We start from the raw sequence: 20,385 nt of genomic DNA, 5'->3' as shown, positions 1-20,385 counted from the left end.
ATTTGCAGCTTTGCATCAGGCAGCCAGCACAGCCTCCACCTCTGTATTTACTCCTCAGGACAGTGCCCAACCTAAGCTCACGCTGGGAAGCAGCTGGAGTTTGGCGCAAGCCCTGCAGAGCTGGGGATCAAGCCACAGCCATACTTTGTTGACAGTGCTACACACTCATCTCTGCTCTGTCGCACCCCTCCTGAACCTTCTCAGCCCGGCACCACATCTCCCTTCTGTCAAAAGGCCAGATTTTGGCTGCTGCTTTGCTCTCCACGGAGAACCTTTCCTTTTAATCTCAATAAAGCCTACAGGATTTAAGACCAACCAACACAGATAAATCATTGGCTTTGGCCTAAAAGTGAGCCAATTTAGCCTTGGCAGATTTGCTCTGTCAGAGGTCACTGAGAAGCTGATTTACTAAAGACACTTGCTTTTCCTTGGCCTTGTGGTCAAAATCAAGTCCCTCAGTGACATTTTAACACTTGCTGTTCTTTTATGAGGGAAACCACTATGCTTCCAAGAGGAGGTAAGTTCCTGTGGTTTACAGGCTGTTTCTACCTCTGATGTCACTGTTATCCTAAAACCCCTGAATAAAGAACGCTGGCAACCAGTGCTCTGCCCACAGCAATGTGCTGCTCTGACAGGAGCAGGGCAGCTGGTTTAAGCAAGCTTTCCAAAGCTTACTGTAGATGTCCTGCGAAATAACTTACCAGCAGTTTATTGTTCTTCCTTGCTAACAATCTGTCTGGTCAGTTGGTTGGTTGGCTGGTTTTTTGTTTTTTTTTTTGTTTTTTTTTTTTGCTTCAACTGTATGCATAATTTTTTCATGGCATTGTAGAAAACCCAGCAGTTGCTGCACCTCTACTTTTATCTGTCTTGAAAAAAAAAACCTCACCGTAATCTCTTTCTAGATGCTGAATAGCCTTGTTGTGTACGTTGATGTCTGCTGAGCTGCCTACAGCTTGTTCCTGGGCCCAGACTACAAGGCTGTGAGCAAATGGGCAGTTTGGCACAGGGAATGACTGACATGGGCAAAGTTTAGGCTCTTTCGAAAGCAGAACTCAAAGTTTTCTGAGCTGGATTCAAACACTCTGAAGCTCCTTGAGAACCTCCTGATATCTCCAGGTATGCAGACACCTAAAATGCAAACCTATCCTTGGCATCATTCTCCCTGAAGACTTTAATGAAGACATTTGCATTTGCAGAATGCAGAAGGGAAAGGGAAAGAAACCTGATGTCCTCTACCAGTGTCAAATGAATAAAACCCAGAGGCTTCTGCTGCCACAATAGTTTATCTGTCCTTGTAGGAAGAGGTGAGGTGGTGCCACAACTTTGCAGTGACTGAAGATGGCTGCAGAAGAGCCTGACAGAAGAGATCACTTTCTCAGCAGCAGATCTTTGACACATCTGAGGCAAGCTATGGACCAGAGCCTCACTCCTCCCTAGATCTCCCAGATCTCCCTGGTGCTATGGGCAGCACCCTGCCTCTAGGAAGTAGAGCAGTTAATAGTAGCAAAGATCTGGGGAGGGAAAGGGCAGAAGGAATTCACCATCTTCACTGCTATTTCGGTGACAGTAGAGACAAACTGGGTCTCTGTGGTCTCTTGAGCTTTAAGTTCTTGTGCTTTTCAAAGGTTCATTATCAGCATCCTACAAATTACAAAGTGTCACCCTAGTAACTCTACTCCTGTTTTAGCACAGATTGTTATGTTTTCTTTCTCATCTGTGAAGTTTAAAGGATGAAGCTGTCACTGGGGAAACGTTCTGATTTTGACATTCTTGAGATAGATACAAAGAAAACATATGGTTAATTAAAAAGGTGCACAAGATGTTGTGATTCCTATTTGTATGGAAGCTTCAACACATGTTTGTTTACATATGATTCCTGCAACTAGATCAATGGAGGAATATTCCTCTGAACAAGGTGGGGAAAGAATGTGAAGTACAGTGTTTCCCATCTTCTGGCTTTCCTGCCTACCCAGCTTTTATGATAGTGATAATAAAGAAACCACTGACAATTTACCGCTTTAATGAACATCAGGTAATTCCACACTAATAGAGAAACACTTGCGTTCTCTGCATCCTTTTTGCTGGGCCCCACCAAGCTTGGAAACCCTGAAAAACTGGCTAAAATGTCACCAGGGGAGGTGATGTTTCTCCATGGGCTTGAAGATCCTCTCTGCTTCCAGACCAGGAACTTTTTTTGGCACTCCATTGCAGCAGCACCACTGACCTCCACTGGCTTCAACAGGAGTTTCACAGTGTATGGATTTCTTCCATAAGCTGAAAGTAGGAGCCTATCTGCAGAGGCGTTTTTACTCTTCATACATACCGCAGCCCCTGAGAGCAAGCACCTTCCTTTTGCGACCTCTGGAGCAAGCATGTGCAGTAACCTGGTTTTATTTTCAAAAGGTCTGTGAGAACAGGAGCCTTATTTGACTTGATACGTTTCTTAGAAAAAGCCTCACAGATATTTCTTCAAGGACCGAAAGCACGAAGTTCTGATTTTGTTGCCTCCACGGAAATGAATTTTCTTCTTTTTCTGCGAGCAATTTAATTGCTTCAAGTCAGAGCAGTTTTCTTCTGCAGTACTTGCAGAAGTGGTGTTCACCTCTAGATGGTGTGTTTTACTCAGCAGAACTTTACTCCTGGGCCCTTATGTAACTTTTGCTCACTTGTCAGACAGGTTGCTCTCCCCAGCCAAACAAAACACGCTTTAGTATTTCCTTGTTTCCTTATCTCGAGGATCTGGCTGCAATGTAATGCAAAAATGATAAAAATGTAGTGCTTAGATGCTTCAGAAAAAAAGCTTGTTACATGGCATATGGTTGGACATATGAGGTATCGACTTGGTAATGGATAAACATTACATATCTTCTGTTTTCATTCCTATGCTAACTTAAAACAAAATCTTTTTTTTTTTCTAATACAATGTCTCTGCTTTTGTACTTGAATGCAAGGAGAGAGGGAAACAGCTTAAGATGTTCATATCACAAAGCTGAAGCTGTTGCAGTAACTAACTGTGTACACTGTATTTGTACTTCTCTGTGGACAGCATAGGGTGGAGTGGAGCCATGAAGCTCTGGAGTAAAAACACAAATTTTAGCAAGTATGTAATGTTCCCCAAACTTCTGAAGCTCACTGAGAGCTCCAAGCTGTGTGGACAGAGGATTTCCATTGCTGTAGGATGACTTCCATTGGGCATGCTGCCCAAAAACCTAAAGAACTCTCTAGATATTAATTAACTAATTAAGACCTAGAACTTTCTTATGAGGCAGATCAAGTGATACCAACAGACTCTTAGTGTCCCAGGCCCTTTTCAAGTCATCACAGGTACTCTAAAAATGTAGTGCAATACTTCAGTGCAGAAAATAAGCAAGATGAATGTCAGATCTATGTTATGGGGAATGATCATAGCTCTCTGCAGTCTGAATATGGATCTTAGCAGGCACAAATCTTACAATGATGGTGAGAGGGTGGCAGGCAGAAAAGAGCTGAGCAGTGACACGTGCATTAACCAGGGAGTTCATGTTACACTTGTATAGAATTTAGCTGAGCTGTACTATAGACTTTGTAGAATTCCTCTATGGAAATGTCTCAGAAGAATAAGAATCCAGTCTATCATTGGAACTGTGAGTCTATTTTTGTTCTTCCATTTTGATAGTCTGTAGAAAAAAATGTAAGGAAGTATGTGTGAGAAGAATGAGCATCACAGCTTCTGTTATCCTTCTGTTTTAGTTCTCTGACGCTTTTCAATACTCAGGAATGCAAATAAAAGATAGACCCTGGTTAACCAAATATCCAGTATATAGTTTGTGACTCACTCAAAATACAAAGTGGTTTCCTTCTAAATGTCAGCATTTCAGTGCACTGAAGAAGTGACGTGAGATAATTTAATGCCCGAGTTTTGGTCAATTTAGAAAAGAAGAGGGGAGGATTTGGAGAAGAAATATCACTAGTTTTGGGTCAGGGATAAGAGCAGCTTGGATCTGGTTGTTCTTTTGTTTGTTGGTTATTTTTTAAGAAATTGTAAAAACTGTGCTTGTCTTCACTGTTCTCAGACACAGGAATGGTACAGTCAGAGTAATTGGGAATAGAAAAAACCCCTATCTGCTTGCACTGCCCAGCTGAAATGTACAGAAAGTAATGAAATAAAAAGAATGATGAAAAAGAAATTAGATCAAAAAATATGCTGGTCTTTCATAAGCTAAAATGTTCTTCATAACACTGGTAAGGAAATTACTTGGCTGACTTCAATGGATCCAAGATTTTCTCCATGATTTCTAACCTGAAATTGCTGCTTTCAGAAGTTAAAAAAAAAAAAAAAAAAAAAGAAGTCTTATATGGAAGCAATTTTTCTAGTGCATTATGAATAACATCCACTGCTTTTATTTTACACCTCAGCTTAGCTTGTAAATAACAGCTATTTCCACTAAAAGGCTATTATGAAGTTATCTTTGATGCGGAGGCTACAGTCACAGTTCCCAAGCATGAAAGAACGCTTTAGTGAATAAACACCTACTTAAATATCCTGCTTTCCCCCAGAGCAGCCCAGAGCAGAGTGAGGGCATGCCCTGGATGGCTTCGCTGCAACACGCGACATTTCATGCTCTGCTTGCAGTTCCCTGACAAAGGCCCCTCACAGGAGCTAGGCTTTCATGTGGTTATCACAGGGTGTTGCCGGACGTTTTCATTTAGCTTTTTACCAGGAGATTGCTCCTCCTGCTCAAGGAGAGCAATGCTGAGTGGCCCATAAAGGCTATCGGTTCTTCTGGCCTCCAGTTCTCTCGGCCTCACATTCATGGTCTCCCACTGCCTTGGCCTTCCCCTCTTGTTAACACCTGGGCTGGACATTCACTCCTGGAGTCACTGGGACCACAGCAATCACTGGTAGTACCCTCTGGGCCTTGAAAGCTGACCCTCTTTGGGCCCCTGAAAGGCAGCAATGTCTCTGTGATATTTTAGATTCTGGAAAACACACCTGAGCAGATGTTGATCATGGTTTTTAACAGCAGTGAAATTGGTTGTTTGTAAGAACTCCTAAAGGAAACTGGTGAGAGTGTTTGCACTTGAAGTTTGGTCAGGCTTGAAGAATTCAGAGAAACCTCAGCAGTGTTACTCTCTTCTCCTTGTCTGTCAACTAGGCATCTGCACAGGCTGATGTGGGCAGAAAGAATAAATCTGCTCATGTAGATATATTACCTCTGATAGTATGTAAGCACAAGCTTAAAAAGCCTTAAAAAGTGTCATTTTTGTAAACTCAGCATCTGAGCCATTCATGCTGCCCTAAGCTTTGAGAGTTAACACCAGAAACATCTTTGAGATGGACGTTGTGTCAATCAATTCCAAAACACAAATAATTCAATGATCTATAATAGAGCCCCAAAATTAAATTCCACTGTGCAGTTTTTATTGATCTCCGTGCTTATGATGCTTGTTACACCCATTTCTAACAACATATCTGGCCTTTTCACTCACTGGTGTTCATCAGGTTTAGCTCCAGTGTGGTACTGGAATGCCAGGCCTGCCCAGGAAGCAGGCTGGATCTGCCATTTTGGATATTATTATGATTCAGTGCGTGAAGCAAACATGAACTAGGAACTAATGTTTAGCCACATTAGGATGATGATTTCTCACTGGTCAGAGGAATTAACACAAGCAATGATTTTGTCTTTGCAAGTGTCAGAGTCTCACTCCAACTCTCTTTTTTCGCCACTTGTCTTCTCCAATATTGACCCTGCCACAGAAAGCAGAATCTCCTGTTCCCCACCTCACATTTATCAGCACCTTTTAAATGATGTTAGGACTCATCTACATGAAGAAACAAAATTACAACTACTGTATTTCTGCTCTGGGATCTTCTGATCTGGGATCAGAGTTCCTAAGGTACTTCCACCCTGGAGACCAGTTTGGGCTTTGTAGATGAAGCCTGTAGCACTGAGGATAGGGAGTACAGAACTGGAGACCCAGAACTCAGCCCTGCTCACAGCTGAGGAGAGTGCACACAGAGCAGTTGGCTCTGGATAGAGCTCTGGTAATGGAAGAGTCACAAAGATATGACTTTGGGGTGTAGATGTCATTGCTCCCACAGCCTGAGTACATCTACATCTTCAGTCATGCAACAAAGATGACTTGTGCAGGGAATTTTATTCCTGTATTTCCCTGTGTCCAGGCTTCCAACAGGATTTCCTTGCTAAACATTGTCAAACTGAGGCAGGCTTGGGGTGAAAGTCCTCGCCGAAGCATGTGAGATAGTGCCAGATGTTTTACAGGTGATGGTGTTGTTTGTGAGCAAGAGAGGAGGTAGTGTGGGGAAGGGCGTGATGCTGTGCTGGCTCAGATGAGCTAAGAAAACCAGGTCATTAGGGATGCTGGGCTGCTTTGTGTTCAAGCAGAGCTGTGTGTTTGGCAGCATAAGGAAGGTTTTAAAGCAAAGCTGCATGCACAGCTCTACAGCCTCGCCCAGACTTTCTTCTTAAAAATCTGGAAGCTTCATGCAAACCATCATTTTTCAAAGGAGTCAGGTGCTTGCTCAGGAGGATCCAGTAATTTGTTTTTTAGGCTTTTCTGAACAGAAAGATAGAGCTGTGCAAATGTACTCCTTAGCATAAAGGTCTTTTCTTAACTGGACTTCTTCACTCTCTCCCCTGTTCTCATTTCCCATCAAGCAAGCACTGCGTTCCTGCAGCATTTTGGAGGGGTGGGCTGTTCCACGCAGCTGTTAACTAAAAGGGCTGTGCTTCAGTCCCCATGGAAACAATTTGGAGAGTTTTTGAGCTTGTGTAGCACTGCTGTACTGTATTTTGCCTCTCTTTTGACTTCCATTAGGAGTTCTGCAAAGCTCTAATTCATTAATGTTTGAAAAGCACTTTGAGGTCCTTGAAGAAGGTGCTATAGAGAAGCAAAGTGTTATTACCTCAGATTAACTGTTTCTGTTTTGGCCTGGAGTCACTGCTATGCTTGCTTGCTGTGCTTGGTGAAAGCCAGAATGAGGAGCGAGGGCGTCTTGTCAGTGACGGCCTCCCAGAGAGCTCTTCTGTGCTGCAGAAAGTCACCTCGACACCGGCTGGCAGGCTAATCAAAACTTCTGTGAGGGCAGGCAGATGGGGACTACATTCTGGAAAGCTCAATACTCTGATCTTCAGGAGTAAAATGGAGGGAGATTGCAAAAGAAAATAGCACCACAGCTCTATGGTGCTCTGATGCATACCATCACTGAACACCACAGACTGTGGGATGGAGCAGATGAGAGCTTGTGGCACCTGTCACAGCAAGAGTAATTGCTGCCATCACGGAGTGAGGGTCCTCCAGCCCCGAAGTCCCCAGCACATGGCACATCCTTGAGGAACACACACTGTCTGCCATGCTCTGCACAGTTACACTCTCTTCCACCTGTACTGATTTCCCTGTGAGGGCAGCCACCCTTGCACCACTGAAGCCAACCCATGGAGTTGATAGGTGTCAGCAAGGCTGCATGTGCTTGGCTGCTTCCCCTTAAGCAAGGCCTGTTTGAAAATCCTGATGCTACTAAAATATTCAGCCACCTCAGGGATCTACCTCTGAGCCAGGGGCTTTCAGGTTGCTTTCTGCTCCTGATATCAGTGGTGTGCACACAGAGCTCTGGTGTAGCTTGGAGCAGGCTGCACCCCATTGCTGTGGCCAAGTGTATCCCATACATGTTTGTAATTCAGAAAATAAGATGCTACAGCCCAAAAGGTCTGACATTTCTATTCCCTGCCCAGTATCTCATCACCTTTCAGATAGCTGGTGGTCCTCAATCTCACGCAGATGCTTGCTAAACCACTTGTTCTTGGGGATCACTGCAGAGCTCTGGGTAAATATGCAGCTGTGCACTGGGCTTTGGTGTCCCCACCTCTCACTGTTCCACTGCTTCAATGTGTGGGAACCCTGTCGAGTGGTTCCCCTGCAAAATCCTCCCCAGCTTTCTGCTGCAGTGGCCTCCCGCGTTGTAAAGAGGAGACTGCAGCTGCTGGCGAGGTTTCCTGAAGAGCCTGCCAACAGGCATTGTATCTGGGCTGCATTTTTCCTTCCCTTCTTCAATTCTGCTTTGTGTGTGTATGTGTGTGTATGGTGTTGTTGTTTTAATAATGCTTTTCTTTTCTTTTTAATTAATCGTGGCTATCTAGGAAGTTACAAACAATAAGAAATAACTAAACTTTCACTGCCTGCCTCATTAGGGATACAGTGAGTGAGGAGCACATCTCCCCATCTCTGCTCTTATTCCCAACAATTACAAGAGCCGGTTTTAAACTGTTTATTTTAGCATTTAAAAGAAGTTGTGTCCCAGGCATGCTTTCACCAATTTGGTGTGATCAGCTGAAAACCACCATAACAAGAAACGAGAGGATTGATTTCTATCCCAGTCAGATCCTTGCCTGAAAGTCTGCCCAAGCCTCAGGCAGGGCAAAGCTGGTGGGTGCGAGTCACTGCTCCCTGTAACAGCAGCCTGAGGTGAGCCTGAGCCTAGTGGGGGCCCCCGAGGCATTCTCCACCACCTGGTGACACCCAGCCCCTGCTCACTCCCCGTGTCCTCTCTGCAGCATGAGCCATGCTCTCTGCCACCCTGCTTCAGGCTCCCCTTGCCCCTTCTTCATGTCCTCCCACTGTGTGATTCATTCATGGTTCAGAGATACCAGCCCGAATGGAAAAAAACTCATCAAACATTCTGTACATTTCCTAGTGACTCACAAGGCCGACCAGCTCACTCAGTCACTCGCTCCCTGCCAGATAGACTTGCCTGGCTCCCCATGTCACTCTCGATGGTCACTGCTGTTTCTTTGCTGTTTCCTGCATGACAAACCTTGGGATGCTGCAGCAGCCCAATGCAGAACTCTCCCTCACTGACCCTGCCACACAGGACGAGGGGTGGCTGAGAGCCCTGACTGCAGCAGCTCTGCCTATGGGACTGCACAGCAGAACTACCATTTCTCCCTCGGCTTCTCCAGTTTGGCTACGCACAAATTACTTTGTCATTGTGGTGAAACAAATAAGGCTTCATTATCATTACCATCCTGATGGGAGTAAACAAGTTTATTTACACTTGAGCACTACTGAAGAATAAAGTCATAGAGGAAAGTTCATGGTAGGTGGCCTGTCTTTGTCATTAGGGACGGCTTTTACAAAATCACTGCCCGCTCGGCAGGACAGGCTGCTATTCAGGCAGGCCTGGGTTAATGAAAGTACGGTGTGTGCTTGTTAAAAGGAGGACTACAACACTTGTAATCATGGGTGGTCACATTTTTATTTAATGATACGTATCTTCCCTTTCTCTGGCGTTCATTCTTAACTCTTTGCCTCCCACTTGCCAGTCGTTACGCAATGACTAATTAAGGCCCGCATGGTAAAACCTGACACCAAGTCCACAACCAGCTAAACCCCCTTAACAAGTCATTTCTGTTTCTAAATAATCCTTTTGTTAACAGCCCTGATATACCAAAAGCAAAAAGACCTCAAAGCAGAGAGGGCCCCACATGTGTAATCACTGGAGCTAAAATAATAATAAAAGGACAACTGCACATACTCTTGTGGAGGAAAAGGCTGCAAAACAGAACAGCTTCCTTTCTTTCAAGGCCTTGCTTTGGCCCCAGTGATAAATCTGTTGGGACAAGGATACTTCAAAGCCAGAAGATTAACCCTGCCCTCACTTGCGTGAGTCCCGAAGCTTGTGTCAATGGAGTTATCCCCGGGCAGGAGGCTCAGCCCTGCTGTTCTTATCTACAGATGCAAAGAAAGCTGAAGCCAGCTATGATGGGGAAAAAGAATCTATTTATCTTTGACATGACCTTGCTGGATTCCTGAGCGTATCATGCTACACTGAACAGCCTCCCACCACTTCCAAACGCCCCTGTGACTTCTTACGACTGACTGGTCTGGAGTGCTCGTGCCTGGATCCTGGGGAATTTCAAGCTGAGATGCCATTTTTGCATCATTCAGCATATTACACAGTTGCACAGGAGGATACGTACATGTGTGTGCCCACACACAAAGGCAGAACTCACCATTGCTCACACCGTATGTTAATCAGCCTGTTGCAGGCTGTTACTTGTTTCTGTGGTCATGCATAGAAGTCTGTCCACCTGCCAGCTTTCCTCTCTCCCCACAGTAATTCTTTGGCTTCACCATCGCTTTTGACAGAGAAGCAGAGATGTGACAATGTATTTCTTCAAGCTTTGGAAAACCCACAGCTGGATGGAAAGCTGATGCTCCAGTGCAATGTGTGAATTATTGCCTGTCACTTATGGATCTTAGTCACAAGCATTTTCCAGTAGCATTTAAGATATAAAAACCCAAATTACAAGCAGTTTTGGAAAGAGAAAGGTTCCCTACTCCCTTCTCCCTATCCTGGGAGGGACAGGGAGAGCGAAATGTTAAGGCAAAGCTTTGTGCGATGATCTGCCTTAGGTGCGATTCCTCTCTTTGGTTTCCACAAGGGTCAGAGGAGAGCTATTGAGCACAGCTCCCACCTTACTCTCATTCCATACTCCCTGAGCCCAGGAGGGCTGAGAACTGCTCCCACATCCCTGACTGAGGCCTGGGACAGCAGAGCAGGAGGAGCCCGATGCTAAGGGAGAGCATCAGGAGCATCATTAGTGTTGACATGAGCAAGTCCCCGCCTGCCCAGTGCTCCCAGCACTCCCTGGCCCTACTTTAACCTCTGCTTGAAAGCATATTTATTATTCCAGAGGAAACAGTCTGCTGGCTGCACGAGTTATGATAAGAGGGTGAATGATGGACTTCTGGTACATTGGCGCCTCCATGTATGGCGGGCTGAGCTAGGAAACCCAGGTATCTAAAGGCGTAATTCAGCCAAGCAATTAGCTGCACCAAAGGCTTTGGCAGGGCTGCAAGCCTTTGGCCCTGAGCTCGCATCTACTCCTACTCAAATGCACAGCGCTCAACAGATGAGGGCAACATGCCCAGGGTACCTCATCCTCAGTTTTCTTGTATAAAGCTGAGGCATGAAAACATGAGCATCAGGGGGAATGGTGGCATCAGTAGAGAGAGCAGGTGAAGTGTCACTGGGGTAAGCCAAACTGCTGCTGAGGCTGCAGGCGCAAATGAGACAGTGTTGCCTCTGAAGAAGAGAATACAGATAGAGCTATTAAATAAATATGCTAAGATAATAGGCAGTGCTAACCATGTGTATAACTAATACTTGCTGCTTAAAAGTTGTTAACCTTGCTGAGTGCTTTACATACATCAGCAGCCAAACAGGGAGCCCTGCTGGCCTCCTTGGTAGGCAAACCAGGACCCAGAGAGCCAAGGCTCCTGCTGCCAGCTGATGTCCCCCAGCCTGGGAGCTAAACTAGAGGGAATACTTCAGAAAAAAAAAGTGAGGAAAATGAGTTTGTTTGTTTGTCTGTTTGTTTTTAAATGATGGAAACTGTCTTGGAGTATAAAGGAGGGAGAGATTCAGGTGAAGAAAATTCTAAGCGAGTCCTGAACTTCTCACCTTGCTGACTCCTCTCCTCAGAGGCAGAAACAAACCGAACTGGAGACTTGGAAACAGCTGAGGTCATCCATAAGCCAAGCAGTTATTGAAGGCAGGGTGGCTCTGGGAGTTACCCTTCGCTTTTATCTCTTTCTTTTCTGCCATTTTCCACATCAATTAAAGAAGGCAATGAGGAATTGTCAGTGGTGTGAGGGTTAATGAACAAAAGCTTGCACCTTGTTGCAGTGAGGCAAAAACCTCTGAGTCTTCATGCTGTCACAAAGGTGTTGCTGAGATTACAGCGCATGAAATATCCCAGAACTCCTGAAAACTGCGGGATTTACATTTGCAGGCTATAATTACAGAGTCTCCAGCACCCTCCCACACTGTGCAATGCTTCCACAGGCGGAAGCAGCCAAACACCTGTCCCAGGCTCCCATGGGTTTGCAGGTCCCTACTCGTGCCAGGCTCAGCTGCTGCAGGAGCCAGCTGCCCTTTCCTGCAGCCCTCCTGGATGGGATTCGGTGTGGAACATCAATTCCGCCCCAGAACACTGTCAGTGCAGTCAGGTTTGCAAACAGGTGCTCAGAGGCAGGTTAATTCGAAGCCACTTTGTAGTCATTGTGATGACTGCCTTGAACGCAAGTGCCAGGGGCTCCAGGCACAGAAGTTTTGAGGGCTTCACTGGGGCCAGGCAGGTTTGCAGAATGCTATTGCTGTATGCTGCAGGGTCTTCCCCAACACCTTGTTGTGAAGCCGGTTGCAAGCTGATGTCATGGGAGGCTCTGCCTGGACTGGCACGGGCAGGCTCCTCCACTGAGGTGCTTCTCGCTGCCTCCCGGGCACTTTTAGGAGAGCCCTTCCAAAGCATTCTCCCCTCCCAGCCCCCACAGCCATTTGTTCTTCCTTCCTCCTCGCAGTCTTCAAGTCATGGCTGTACTAATGACAGATCCAGAGGAGACAGCTGGCAGGAGAGAAGCTCCCCGGCACCTTGCTGGGCAGCACCTGGCTCATTGTGGGGAAGGGAGAACTCACAGCCCACAACCAGGGCCACCCTGGGAACAAAGCCTCAGCACTTACCCAACAAATGCACTGTGCCAAGTGGGGTAGATGTGGAGGCTGTGACTGTCAGGGAGGACCACAGCCACCAGCTGAAATGCAGCAGCACCAGGAGGTGATGGTGTATTGGCAGTGACAACTTTGGTGAGTGGATTCATGCCAAGGAAGACCCTCAGTTCCTTATGTCTTATCTATTTGTGCTCCATCTTTTGTATCCCCCAGCATTGGTTTGCACAAGCACGCTCCACATCCTGGAGGAGCAGAGGTAACTGGTGGGACACACACTGGTTCCTGACAGCAGCCCAGGTCCATCTGTCCCACTGTGACCCTGTCTAAGCTTTCCGAGTCTTGTTTGTCTTAGTGTGCTCTGCCTGGATTTGGCCTGACGTCAAACACCCCAAACATGACTTGCAGCTACTGTTACTCGTTATCGCTGTAGCTGTTACTTTATTAGCCCTCAACAGTTGGTCCTCCTGTGTTACGCTCTGAAATGACTAATGCCGAACCCAATAAAGAGCATCTGACATTGCTGTGTGTGAATAGCTGCTGTAGGCTTAGCAGGCAGCTGTATGACCTGTCATGTGGGCAAGTGGATATACCCCCAGTAAGTTTGGTGTGTGTCCCATAATCCTGCTCCAAGGGCACCCATTACGTCAGCTCCCTGTGGAGGCTGCAGGGCTCCCCAGAACATGGTATGGGAGCTCTGGCAGTCAGGCAATTCCCCTTTTGCCACCCAAACCATAGGGCTGCTGATGCTGAGCATAAGATAAGATGCGTGCACAACTCATAGAGAGAGCTTTCCTCTCGCCACTACCATAAGGGCACAATTTGTTCCTTTGTCATCTTGTATGCTCTCTCTTGCTTTAAATCACTTGCTTCTGTCTTTATGGCACCCAAATTGAAACTGAGGTTCAGGTGACCCAGTCAAGGCCCTTGGAGCAGCTGCAGGTCCCCAGAGCAGCCCTGGCCCTACCTAAAGCCCCGCCAATTCCTGCTCAGCCCTTGCACTTCCCTGTGCTCTGCAAAATCCTCCCTTCTCCTGCTTGCTCTTGGGTGACTCCTGCAGTCGCATGAAACCCTCATGATCCTGCAGTGCACATGCCATTTGCTCCCCTGCATTGTTCTCCCAGTGGGTATTTATTTGAAGGGTTTCATTAAATTATCTCACCAGCGTCACTTGGTACACAACTACAAATTAATTCAGTTTGCATTTTGGCTGACCCAATATTCATTATATTCCAGTCAAGTGCATGTGTTTTCTATTTGACAGTTGGTTCCATGATAAGATACATGGTCCAAAGTACTACACTTAGGAATAGGAGTAATATTTACAGACACTCCATGCAAATACTGCAATTACCTGATTAATTACAGCCCTTACATTTGGTTCTGTAGATTGCACTCTTATCCCTCCTTTCTCCCCCTCTTTCTCTGTTGCCATATCTGGTTATAGTAGACGTGAATAGCTTTCAGATCTGTGTAAATGAAGAAAATCTGTCTCTTTAAAGCATAAGCACTACACGGTTGCACAGAAGTGCCTCCTATTCCCCATTGCTGCACTTACCCATGGCAGTTTGGTGTGGCTCAAGTGTGCTGAGCAGCTCCAGCGCTATGCTTCTGCAGCATCCTCAGTCCAAGGGAAATCAGAGCTGAAATGCAGCCCTTAATAAGAATGGAAAGTAAAATCAAGGGGGTAACAGTGTTAAACGTGCAGGAGTGCTGTAACTGCAGTTCTCCCTAACCACAGAAAATAAGCAAGCTGCAGTGGGATTGACAGACAGACAGCTGCACGAGGGAATGCAACATTTTCACAGCACTTTGCATTCTGGTATCAAAAAGTGCCTTTAAAGGCTCCATGCCACCAAGCCAAAAAGCAGCCACTGAAGTCAGTCACATCTATGGCCTATATAACTAGCCACATTTTGTGTTTAAGTGAAATTAGCAGGCAGTGTTAAGGTAGAAGCATTGAGCTTTATTTTTGATGCTGTCTGTGGCCCCTCTGCTGACACCAGTGAAGTCAGCCCTGGCACAGCTGCCAGCTAGAGGAAATAGTTGGGAAACAGAGGTGGAGGACTAGAAACTGCTCCTGGCTGGATGGTGATTCTGGACAAATGGGCCTTGCCAGGGAGACCTCAACACAGAATATAACAGAAAGGAGCATGAGAGCTCAAATGTTTCCCACCCCCCAGCTCATGCATTTCGTCTTACCCATAACTGCTTCATCCTCCCTCTGCCATTTTGGCCTCCTCTTGCTCACCCTGGGCTGCTCACAGCCTGCTGCAGGTGAGGCTCTCCCCTGCCACCTCTTCCCACAGCCTCTGCCAAACAGAGCTTCCTGCCCCCCTGCCAGGAGCTTTCCTGGGGGCTTCCCTTTGTGCTTAATCACCCTGCAGTCAGGAATCCTGCAGCAGTGCAGTTTCGTTATCTGCATTCCAAATCCGTCAATGAGCTGATCTCCAAGGTGAAATAAAAACATGCATTACAAATGAAATGCTCTAGTGCTCTCCTTTGCCTCCTGCAATCACCTCACTGGAGATCTTCGGGGGTTAGTTTGAAAGACAAATCTTCCCTACTAATTAACATCTCAAAGTATTCCTCTCTCACCCTGCCACCATCAGGCAGGGGCTGCTAGAACCCCAGCTGTTTCTTGAAATAATTCAATACTTGAGAAATACCAGCGGGTTCCCTTTAATCCCACAGAACTGTCTTCGAAGTGGTTTTGTCCTCCTGCAGCTGCTGCATTAGGCTCTGCAGAGGCTGGCTCAGGACTTTTACTAGATTTAATTCTCAGAAAGCACCTTCCCAAACAGAGCGTGTCTGATTTTACCAGCAGAATTTTGTTTCTTGCAACAGTAAATAGTCTGGCCAAAGAAAAAACTATGCCGTATGCGTCACCTGTGAAAAGTCACTGAATATACCTGTGCTTCCAGTGCCTTGTCGGAATCCCACACTTTGTATAGCTCACAAACAGATGGAGACAGATATTGTCTTTGCACAACTGTGGAACTTGGTGCAAAAGCCTAAGTTCTCATAGATTTTCCTTGTGTCCCACAAAATCCATAGGGCACAGTTTTTTGTACAGGCATGAGGTAACCTAAGGCACCCAGTGACTTGCAGAGTTCCTCAGAAAGGTCTGCATGTTCCTGCATGCACTGGCACCAGGGGCAAGTCTGTGTGTCCCTATCCTGGCACCAAGCCTGCAAAACTGGGGAAATCCCATTCTCTGTAAGCTATCAATATCCTCAAGGTTTCAAACCATGGCTCAGGGAAGCTCTGACCTTTCTGTGGCTGCTGGTTGGCACATGGAGATGAGAGCAAGTGGCAGGACGAAGATACCAAAGTTCTGATGAAGGGCAGCATCTGATAAGGACCAAGAAGCCATGGGTGAACCACTGCTGGGCTGCTGCAAAACTCTCCCCTGTCTGGACATTGCTGAGTGTTGTTTGGCAGTGGAGGAGTAGGAAGCACTGTTCTTGACTTTTGTACATGAGTATTGCTCCAGCACCCTCACCTGCAGCAAACACCTTTTTGATTCTTTAGCACTCATCACTTTCACATCTACACCTGCTGTATAAGAACAGGAATCTGGGATCTTCCACCAAAAGCTGCCTCAATAGCCCTCAAGTTTAGCCCAAACTTGCCATAACTACAAAGATCTTGCTCATGGTGCAAGATGAAAGAGGTAGGTCTTGGTCGTTACTGGTATCTCTGGGAGCATGAGCCTTGGAGAAATAATCACAGTTTTGGAAGCAGATAATGACAGAATGGTAAATTACATAATCTCCCGTAAACGGAGCCCATTCGTAGCCCAATTACCCGTCCCAGAAGCACCATGCAATTGATTGCAGGATTATATAAAGGGCTTTTCATTAGTCAGAGAGCCACAAAGGGAGCTTTTTCCAAGTCTTCCTTGGGATTACTTAACCATCACTCCGGACAAGACCAGCAGAGCATCACTTGGATGGGTTGGAACAATGTCTACCATCTCTTCCTCGAGCACGTCCGTGCCCTTCAGCCTCTCTTTGGGATGGCTGCTGCAGTTTCTGCACTAGCAGGGGCTGCCCAGAGCTGAGTCTCAAATGGGGCAGGTCCATCTTGCTCTGCTGGGGCCACAAACTTATGCACAGACACTGGGGGTTAGAGCACGGAAAAGAGAGTGCCCTTCAAGCTGTACTGCACACAGCAAAACAACTGCAGCTGCAGCAAGCAGCAGATATCCTTCTCTCTCTCCATCACGTCAGGGATGTGCAGACTTTTCTGCTCTCCCCAGCCCTCTATATGTAGCAAAGACACCAGACATGAGTGCCAGCAATTCTGTAACTGCAGCGGTGCCACCACTCTGAAGAACGTGGCCAAAGATGCAGGTCCCACCCACAGCCTTCCTACAGCTCAGCTGCCTGGCAGAGTGCTTCTCCACGGCACAGCTAACAGCAGCACATGTGCCACACGGCTTCATTCATCCAGCTTGCTTCTGGTATTGCAGATTATCAAAGAGCAGACAGGAGGAAGACTATCAAAGAACAAGTTCCTATTCACTTGTCAGCTAGAAACAATAACCTATTTTAGGTGAAATAAGAAAAAAAGTCCTGCGGGTGGTTGTTCCTTGGCTTTCACTGCCACCCATTTTAAAATCTCCCCTGGCCTCTCCCCTGTGACTGCCTGAGTGCAATGCTGGCCATTTCACAGTGCACCAAATTGGTGTCTTCCCTCCCCTGGAGGGAATGACAATGCAAACAAAAATAGATAATGCATTTAAAAAATCTACAGTGGATTGTCATGGCAATAAATAATTGTAGCATGTTGCCATAGTAACTCTAGCTGTAATAAAGAGAGGCCTATCTGCAGTTTAGCTAAATTTAGTTGTTCCAAACTATTAAAAATATTTTCAAGAACTCTCGTAACTCTTTTAAAAAATGTTTAGGCTTGAAAAAAATTATTGAACATCATCTTCATTCATGATTTTGTTTTGTCTCCAAATTCCAAACGTATTTAATCACTGAAGTTACCAGTGCCATTCAACCAACCTAAAAGCCATTAAGCTGAGGAACCCACCAAGGATTTTGCTGCTTCCTACGTGGCCAAGCCATGTCAGACCATGTTTGGGGTCTGACAATGTGAGGTTTCTGTTGTACCAACTGTGATAGAAACATGCCATGGGCCTCTGGAGCTAGGGCTTCCCAGCCAAAACTCAAAACTCATCATCATTCACCTGCCTCATCCTCAGGCCTGGGCTTTACATTTTCAAGCTTATCTCATGCTACAACAAGAATGAGAAACAAGACTGCTGTGGCTCCATCCCGCCGGTCTGGCAGTTGCAGACCTCCCTCATTCTAGTGAGACTGCTTCTGTCCATCCCAGGGATGCCTCATCTGTATTTGGCTAAAGTAGGATTGACTTCTGGTAAATTGCAAAATAGTTTACAGAACATTTTCATAGAGCTAGTTGTTTTGCTGTCAGCTGGTGACACCATGCTAATGGCACAATGAATTACAGCTGCTGCAGGATAGGGTAGCAAGGCCTGGTCTACAAGCAAAGCTGAGCTTCCAAAAGGCACTTTTTAGCCCGTATAATTATCTACATCTCACAAGAAACAAAAGTAAGTCTCTTTGTTGTTTTTCCATTGAAAAGAAACTGCAGCTGCAGCTCACAAAAAACATGGGGCTGAACCAGAACGTGCAGCACCATAAGAAGAAATATCCAAACTCCATATTGCTGCACGATTTGGGAAAAAAAGAACCATGCCTTCTTGTTTAAATACGAAACCGGAGAAAAGCATTTTGAATGCTCTTTGACACATCACTGCCTGTAATTATGGAAGTTTTCCTCTTTATGCACCCCAAAAATCTCTTGAAGTCAACAAGAGGCCAAGAAATGCAGCCACAAGCGCCCAGTCAGAAGAGCGACTGTGCGGTTACAGCGCACAGCCCCAGAGATCTGCTCAACACTTACCCTGAACTTTTAGTAGGGCCTTGGGGAAAATCACCTGCGAGTGTTCTTCTGCTGTAGTTTCCAAGCTGCAAAACAAGACTAATGCATTTACCTCTCACCCTTTGATCTGGCCGGGCAGTTCAGCACAGCAAGACATTGTGTTTTGCTGGTACATTTGTGCAGCACCCAGCATGTTGCAGTTCAAACCCCCTTTGAGACTCACACACCCTGACAAGACACAACCACTGGTAACTCTCTGGTGTTGCTTTTCTTTAGCTTGATAGCAGCATTGCACATGCTAGTTGTTTTCTACTTCCCCGTGGCCCCATGCTCTTCTGTAATCAAAGGAGTATATTTTTAAGAGCTTGTTTGGAAGTTCCCACTGACAAACTACAAAATTTGGTGCTGGCAGCTGGTTTATGAGAACTCTTTCTGCAGCAGATGCTGCCTACAGTGTGAGGAGTTCCCTGGCATCATCCTCAACTGCAGCCTCAGCTGCGTCCTCCCATCCTGAGCTGTTATCACTCCCCTGACCATGCTATGCGTGCCGGTGACATCCCAACCCACCACCCACTGCCTTTTCAGCCCTGGCAGGAACTCATCAAGGCTGTCCTGCAAATCCTGAATGGCTGCAGGGAGTGGTGAGAAGCAGTGCCTTTTACATAGGGCCATAGCCAGTTTTCAGAAACAGAATATATAGCAAGGACAGAAAGGCTCAGCCTTGGACAGAGAAGGAAAATTCGCTACCTTGAGAACCACTGGGCAGTATAAAGCCTGGCATTTCCCTCCTCCATCCTCTGCCCAGCAGGATCCCCAGCACCCTCGTTTGCAGTTAGAACTATGACAGAGAGAGCAAGATCCTGTATCCACTCGTAGTCTGTTGTACAATATGGATACAGCGTCTAAATTAGGTTTAAAAATAGACCATTTTTTTTTCCTTGTTGTAAACACAAGTTATTATCTCATGGAAACATTTAACCTCAAATGGAACCTCATCTAATTTTTGCTGTGTTTATTATAGCCTGTGAAAAATGAATGAGTGCCACTGATATAACTCTATATGATTATTGAGCTGCTATGGGCCAGCTGGAAAAGATTCAGCTGTTTGAGTAAAGAAACAGAAGTTCTAATATTGTGCTGATCTTTACTGGACGGTCCTGACCTCCGGGGCAGGAAGTGCTGGGAATGTCCTTCCTTGTTGAGCTGCTTTGGGTTTGCCCTGGTCGTGGCTGCCTGCAGGAAACACAAGAGCTGATGGCAAAAATGCACTGCAGGCTGAACTGCCACTAACTTTATGTGCAAAAAAGTGAACGAAGAAACTTTGGCTTTGCACTTTTATTTTTATTTTGTCATAATCTTAAGGTGCCTGTAATGCCACATGTTAGTATTCATAGCTCATATTTTGGTGTGTTTAAATAATATATACAATTATTTACATAAAACCGCGATAGAAGTTTTTGCCCGATTCTGAAGAAAGGTGTAATTTCAACTTAATTTCATTTGAGCTGGTAGCTTTGCTGTCACAAAATAATAGTTTAAGCCAGTCGTACAAATCCTACAAAAAGGAGTGTGTTATTTAGGTCGGCAAATCCCATGGGGTTGAGTCCTCTGGGGGCAGCAGCAGAACCCCACTGCCACTAACCCTGCAACTGGGCTTTGCCAACAGGAACCCTCGTTAGATCTTGTCACACACCCATTCAAATTGGCTCTGTTGGTGTTTTTTTCATAGCCCTGGTTACCAGTGACTCATGTGATGGGCACAAAGGTCCAGAATTTGTTCTTTTTAAAACCTGTTTTCCATCACTGAGATGGCTGGCATCTTTAAAAGCAAGTCATCTTCACATTATTTCTTCCAATTTAAAGCCAAATAACAATAATTCTAATAATAATAATAGTAATAAAGTGTGAGTTCAAAGCAGTTCAAGATTATCAGTTTTACAGGTTGCATTTCTGTG

Source organism: Meleagris gallopavo, chromosome 12 (genome assembly GCF_905368555.1).
Source record: "Meleagris gallopavo chromosome 12, MGAL_WU_HG_1.1, whole genome shotgun sequence".
In the NCBI taxonomy this organism is placed as follows: domain Eukaryota; kingdom Metazoa; phylum Chordata; class Aves; order Galliformes; family Phasianidae; genus Meleagris; species Meleagris gallopavo.
Note: the sequence above shows the minus strand (reverse complement) of the source record.